Genomic DNA, 6,765 nt, shown 5'->3' on the forward strand with positions numbered 1-6,765 from the left:
TCCCTCCATTCCTCTGCTTCCTGTGATCATCTTATTCCTACTTCTAAGTGGGATTGAAGTATCCATACGTGGACTTTCCACAGACACCTCAGTTCAGCCTCATGTGTTTTGATTTGGTCTAAAGACTCCTCCGTGATGATGGGGACATAAAAGATAGAAAAACATTCACATTCCACACAGCCCCATGCCCATTCATTAGGATGTTCATGGTCCCAGGGCAGGATTCTGATTGATTGATTGATTGATTGATTGATTGATTGAATCTCCTTATAGTCCTTGCATGAGTACCCTAACAAAGAGAAGCCTGGGGCAGAAAATCCCAGGCTTTGGGAAAATGTTCCCCAACTGGTGAAGGTGTTAGCTCCGGGGGAAAATAGCAAGTAGGGAAGATGATTTGGACCATTTCTCTGAATCCAGGGTAACTGAGAGTGGAGGGGAAAACCATTCAATTCTTGTTGGACACAGGGACACAACAGTCAGTCCTCCTCCAAGCTGATGGCCTAATTTCCAAGAAAAAAATCATGGATCAAGGAGCCACTGGCATCCAAATGTATTCACTACCTGAAGAACAGTGAACCTGAAGATGGGTTGGGTATTCCATTCATTTATGGCCATCTCAGACTGTCCCTACCCTCTGTTGGACTGAGATTCTCAAAGATGGGGTCCCAGATACACTTCCTGCCTGATGGGCCACAACTAACTTGCCCAAAAAGAGAGCCCATACACATACTGACTACAAGATTAGATGATAAGTATGAATTATTTGAAACCACCTTTACTCAGAACCAGGACATGACTTGGTGGTTGGAACGATTACCATCAGCCTTGGGGGGGGGGTGGAAGTGGCAGAGATGGGCAAAGCAAAATGTCTCCCCCACCCCGTGGTGGTGGCAGAACTCAAGGTACAGGCTCTTCCAGATCTTTTAGACATTATCCTATGTTTCGGGAGTCATGGGAAGGAATTATTCCACACATCTCCAAGCTCCTTCAGCCTGGCATGTTTGCAAAGTGCATTTTGTATGGAACACACCACTCCTGCCAGTTTAGAAGTCGGGCACTAAAGATTATTTCCCATCTTATGAAAGATAAACCACAGAGAGGCTGACACCCACCATACTGTGCCTAACCCCTACATGCTATTGAGGTCATTGTCACCTTCCAGAGTATGGAACACAGTCTTAGACTTGAAAGATGCTTTTTACTGCCTGCCTTTGGAACCCCAAAGTCAATATTTCTCCTTTGAATGCACAGACCAGATGATGGGACTGCAGCTCAGCTGATGTGGACTAGATTCTCCACTGTTTGGTCTCATTCTGGCCACTTTGCTGCCTGTTCCTGATCTTGAGCCACCATAGCAGGAGTGTCAAGAAATACTGGCAGAAGTCCATGGGTGGAGAAAAGACCTCTCTGACCAGCACCTGCCAGAAGCCAAGACTACCCTGGTTTACATATAGGAGCAGTTTTCTGGATAAAGTGGATGCTGTCATGATGGATGGCACAAATGTCATCTGGGTTGAACCTCTACCCCTCAGCAGAACTAATTGTCCTCACCAAAGCCTTGAAACTTGGCACCAGCAAGAAAATTAATATCTACAAGGATAGCAGGCATGCCTTTGCCACAGCACACATCCCCAGGGCTGTATAGCAAGAGAGATGACTACTCACATCAGAGGGAGAAGAAATAAAATTAAAAAAAAACAAGCAGGAAATCTTGGATCTCTTGGATGTCCTGATGATGCTGGCAATTATGAATAACATTCATTGCCCAGAATATCAGAAAGGAAGAGACTCAGTGGCCTGAGATAATTAAGAGGCAGATCAAAGGACTCAAGAAGTAGCTATGCAGGAGCCTATCCCCAGTTATGATCATGCAAGAGACACCTACTGGGAAATGGGATTGGATTAAGGGATGACCTCACTTAGAATATACAGAAGAAGAAAGGCTCAAATTGCTACCCACCCCACCTACTATTACTTAGAGGGGGAAAGATAGTGGTGCAGTCAATAGGAGAAAAGTATACACCCTAGAGAACAAGCAAAAGATTCATTTAGGCAAATGCACCCAGATTGAATCATTTAGGGGAAAAGAAGCTCATTTAAGGAGTCAATGGATCTAAGGTATATACAGTGAACTTATTTTTTTAGCCAGATGGACAGTAGAACAGTGCAAGTTATCTCAGCAAGTAAATGTTTATGCAGCCAAGAACAAACAACAGGGCAAGAGACCTAGGGGAGAATGACCTGGGGTATATTGAGAGGTTGATTTCACAGAAGTTAAGTCAGGAAAATATGGTTACAAATATTTCCTAGTGTTTGCAGAAGCTTTCTCTGGATTGATTGTGGTTTCCCCACCAGGAAGAAACAGCTGCTATGGAAGCCAAGAAGATATTAGAAGAATTTTTTCCTAGGTTCGGAGTGTTCAAGGTGATTGGATCAGACAATAGTCCTGCTTTTGTTTCTAAGGTAAGTCAGGGATTGGCAAAGATATTGAGGACTAATTGGAAGGTATATTGTTTGTACAGTCTCTAGAGCTCAGGGCAGGTAGAGAGAATGAATAAAACTCTAAAAGATAACTCATCTAAATTGTCCTTGAAGACTGGCACTGACTGGGTGGTGCTCCTTTCCCTGGCCTTGTTCTGAGCCTGGACCACTCCCTACCATTTTAAGCTGACACCTTTTGAGAAACTGTTTGGTACCCCAACTTCCATGGTTCCCATTGGGCCCTCATTGGAGGTATCCGAAATCACTGCTAAGAACATCTTTTTGAGGCTCAAAGCCCTTCAGTCAATAACAACGTGAGATTTGGCCTAAATTGTCTGCCTTACATTCTCCAGGAATGCCAGAGATCCCTCACTGTTTTTAGACTGGTGACTGGGTCTACACATGCAGATATCGGTCACAGTCTCTGGAACCCAGGCAGAAGGAACTCTTTCCCGGTGCTTTAACCATTGCCACAGTGTTCCAGGTGAACTGTATTGCTGCCTGGGTACATGCTTCCCATGTGAAACCTGCTGATACCCTGTTCCCCAGGGATCCTCTCTGGTTGGTACAGAAGAGGAACAATCCGCTCAAGCTCAAGATTGCTTGGCAGTGATCATGTGGTACCTCTAGATTTTGATTCCTTCTCCCTTTCTATTCAGCCCCCATGTGCTTGCCTGTCAAACATGGACCATGGTTTCCACTGGAACTGGAGATGAGGTTGCCTCCCTGATGAGTTCCAAACCCCTCAACACCTGGTGTCCCAACCTTACTTTTGACCTGTGCCAACTAGAGGCAAGATTGGACTGATGGGACATCCCCACCCAAGACCAGCACACTGGTGAAAGCACACTGCCCATATGAGAGAAAGATAGGTCTGGGATGGCGAGGGGAGAGGAGATAGGATGTACATTCCTTGCACAGTGGTATCACCTGCAGGAGACCCCCATTTACGTTTGCCCTCAAGATGGTAGAAGCCTGGCAGAAGTTCATTGATGCAGGGGTCCAAACCAGTTTTACTGTGCTGCCTGGGGATGTGAGACTACAGGAGACACCTACTGGTACCCCTCCTCCACTTGGGTTTTGATCATGTTAAAAGGAAATTACATGACCGGGGCCGGGTGGGGAGGGCTACCAGGGCGACCAAGGGTATTGGGGTACCTCCTGTGCAAAAGTCCACCAGTAACCCAATAATCAGATTCACTCAGAAAAGCAAAGATATAACAGGATGGTTAAAGGGAAAAACTCGGGGACACAGATTGTACAAATTAGGGTATGATGATGGCCAAGGTGAGAGAAGGGCTAGCCACAGGGAAGCGAAAAAGAGAACAGAACCCGGGCTGTTTCAAGTCTTGGTTTAACTCCTCCCCTTGACTAACGACCTTCATAGCCACCATTTTAGGACCCCTAATTTTTCTCCCGCTATTATTGAACTTTGAACCCTGCATATTGAACAAGCTTATAGCCTTCATAAATGGCAGAACCCTGAGGACAGGACCTGAAGAATATGATTTAGTCACCAGAGACCTCTGATCATAGCTTCAAGATTGGAGCTTGTTCAAGAAAAAAAAAGGGGGAGAGGGAGTTAATGAAAGACCTGAAAGCTTTAGCCAACCTTACACCCACCCACTTCAGGTCAATGCTAAGCCAGTTTCCAACTCCTGCCTGTAACAGCCATTTGGGGTCACCTTACAGTCACTTGACTCAAGGAACTGATTGAGAGTCGACTCCACCCCACTGGAAATAAACCTCTTGCTTTTGCATCAATCTGCATCTTGGTATCTTACAGGGCACATCTTGAAGTAATTACTACTGGCAAAGGGCTGGGATCATATAGGCCCAATTTGACTTCTGGGGACCTGGATAAAATGTGAGTGTCCTCTGAAAAAAAAAAGTCTTTCAGGAACTAAGGATGCAGTGCTAATTCAACCAAGTGCCAAAAAAAAAAAAAAATCTATACGGATTATTATTTTATTTCTATCCTTTTATTTTCATTTTTACTTTAAATTCATTTATATCTAGATCACAGCCCCTCTTTCTTCCCAGTATCCTCTTCACTCAGGACCCTAACCTCCTTCCACCTTACCTCTGAGAAGGCAGAGAACCAACACACCCTAATTTTGAAGTCTTTTTTCCAAAGACTTGGAATTGCTTCAGGCAGAGCCTGGTACACTAAAATCTGGGTAAGTCTAAATTAGAGAGTACTTATAGATTAAGCATGGTTATATTTTAACCAATTTAATAAGTTTAACTTTAAGAAATACCTCAGGCATTAGAGGAAGTGGAGGACTGGAAAGACAATAGAGATGTCTTATTGGTTGGTTGTCCTGCCTTTATTACCCTGAGACTGTATTCACATCCCAGGGACACTCAGACTACTTTCTGCAGACCTGTTCACAATGTTCTCCCTTAAATCACTAGTTCTCAGGCTCTGTTTCCTGACCCCTTGCAGGTCAAATGACTATTTTAGAGGGGTCACCTATCAGATTATGATCCATAACGATAGCAAAGTTATAGTTATAAAGTAGCGACAAAACTAGTTTTATGATTTGGGGTCCTCACAATATAAGGGACTGTATTTAAGGGTTGAAGCATTAGAAAGGTTGAGAAACTGCCTTAAATGCATTCTGCTTTATTCATTTGGTTCTTCAGTATTTATTTCATTGTTTAAATTCCTGAGAATTATGTTGGGCTCATCTTTCCTCTCTTGTTCTCCAAATTCATCAAAACCAAAAAGACATGACAACATTTGGAGTTTTGTCAGTTATTGTAGCTCAGATTGTCGAATAAACAACAAATCACTGAATAAAAATTGATATAAAGCAAGAAAACCATAAAACATTTACAATTTCTTTCATTTAGTGATTGATAAATCTTTAGTACGTTTTAAAAATGTATACTTTATAAAATCTGATTTAGTTTGTGAAGGTTTCCTGCTAGCAATTTTTGAACAGCATTTTTCTGTTCTGTTTTCCGTTTTCTGCTTTACAGTGAGTTTTTTCTATTTAATTTTTTCTAATTTCATATGAGTTTTAGTTTCTAATTTATAAATAATATCTTAAACATGTACTTGTATTTTTCAGATACATTTTATTAACACTTATTGTCTTACTTAGGTTTATCAGTGCTGCTATAAAACACTGTGATCAAAGCATTTTGGTAAGGAAAGGTTTATTAGACTCACACTTCTATGCCACTGGTCACTTTCACAGGAAGTCAGGGAATAAGCCTGTAGGAACAGAGTTGATGCAGAATCTATGGAGGGGTGCTGCTTACTTGCTTGCTTGTCCTGACTTGCTCAGCCAGCTTTATTATAGAACATAGGATCACCAGCCCAGAAATGGCACCACACACAATAATTTTGGTATTTCTCCCTTAATCAATAATTGATAAAAGGCCCTACAGGCTTGTCTACAGATTGATCTTGTGGATGCATTATCTCAATTGTGGTTCCCTTCTCTCAGATAATTCCAGCTTGTGTCAATTGATATAAAACTAGTCAGCACAATTATTAAACTGATTATTCAATTTATTGAAATGACTTAATGGAAGAATATAGTCTCAGGGAAAAATATTGGACCCAATTCTAAATTCCCATTGTGTTTAATCCTAAAGTCAGATGGGAATATTCGGACAGCAATAAATCTTTGTATGTCTTTTTTCTTGATAAAGTCACTTGTTCCCAGTCAGGAATATTTACAGGGGGTGGTACAAAAGTTTTATAGGGCTTTTTGGGGGCTTTGATGAGAATAGATACATTTGACAAGAATAAAACTAAACCAACCAAAATCCCGGGATTGCCAAATGTCCATGATAATAAATTTTGAATTCAGAATTAAACTCATCCATCAATAATAATCTCTGTCTCTTCAAAATTATACTAAATGAAGTGTTCTTTGTATCAGCAATGAAAGAACATAATGAGAAAAAAAAATGAAGACACACTTTCACCATTTCACTGTGAGAAAATTTCGTGATTTCCCCATATGCAGCTCCCTTGTTCCTGTTTAAGCATCACTTCTCTCTCCTTAGATAGCAGGTTCACTCCTGGGGTCCTCCCTGCTTGTTTTCTCCACTGGTCCCTTAGAGTTTTCTCTGTGGGATTTCAGTGAGACATGATGGTCTCCTGTTTCCATTCTTTCTGCTGGTCCTCAGGGCTTCAGTCCTTTTCTCCCACCCAATACCAGATCATGTTCCCCTCTCCCCCAACCCCCATCTCCTTTCCCTTCCCTTGTCCCTCCCTCCATCCCTCCCTTCCTTCCACATTGTGATTGCTTTCTTCTCCCT

This window comes from Rattus rattus, chromosome 2, assembly GCF_011064425.1.
Source record: "Rattus rattus isolate New Zealand chromosome 2, Rrattus_CSIRO_v1, whole genome shotgun sequence".
Taxonomy (NCBI): domain Eukaryota; kingdom Metazoa; phylum Chordata; class Mammalia; order Rodentia; family Muridae; genus Rattus; species Rattus rattus.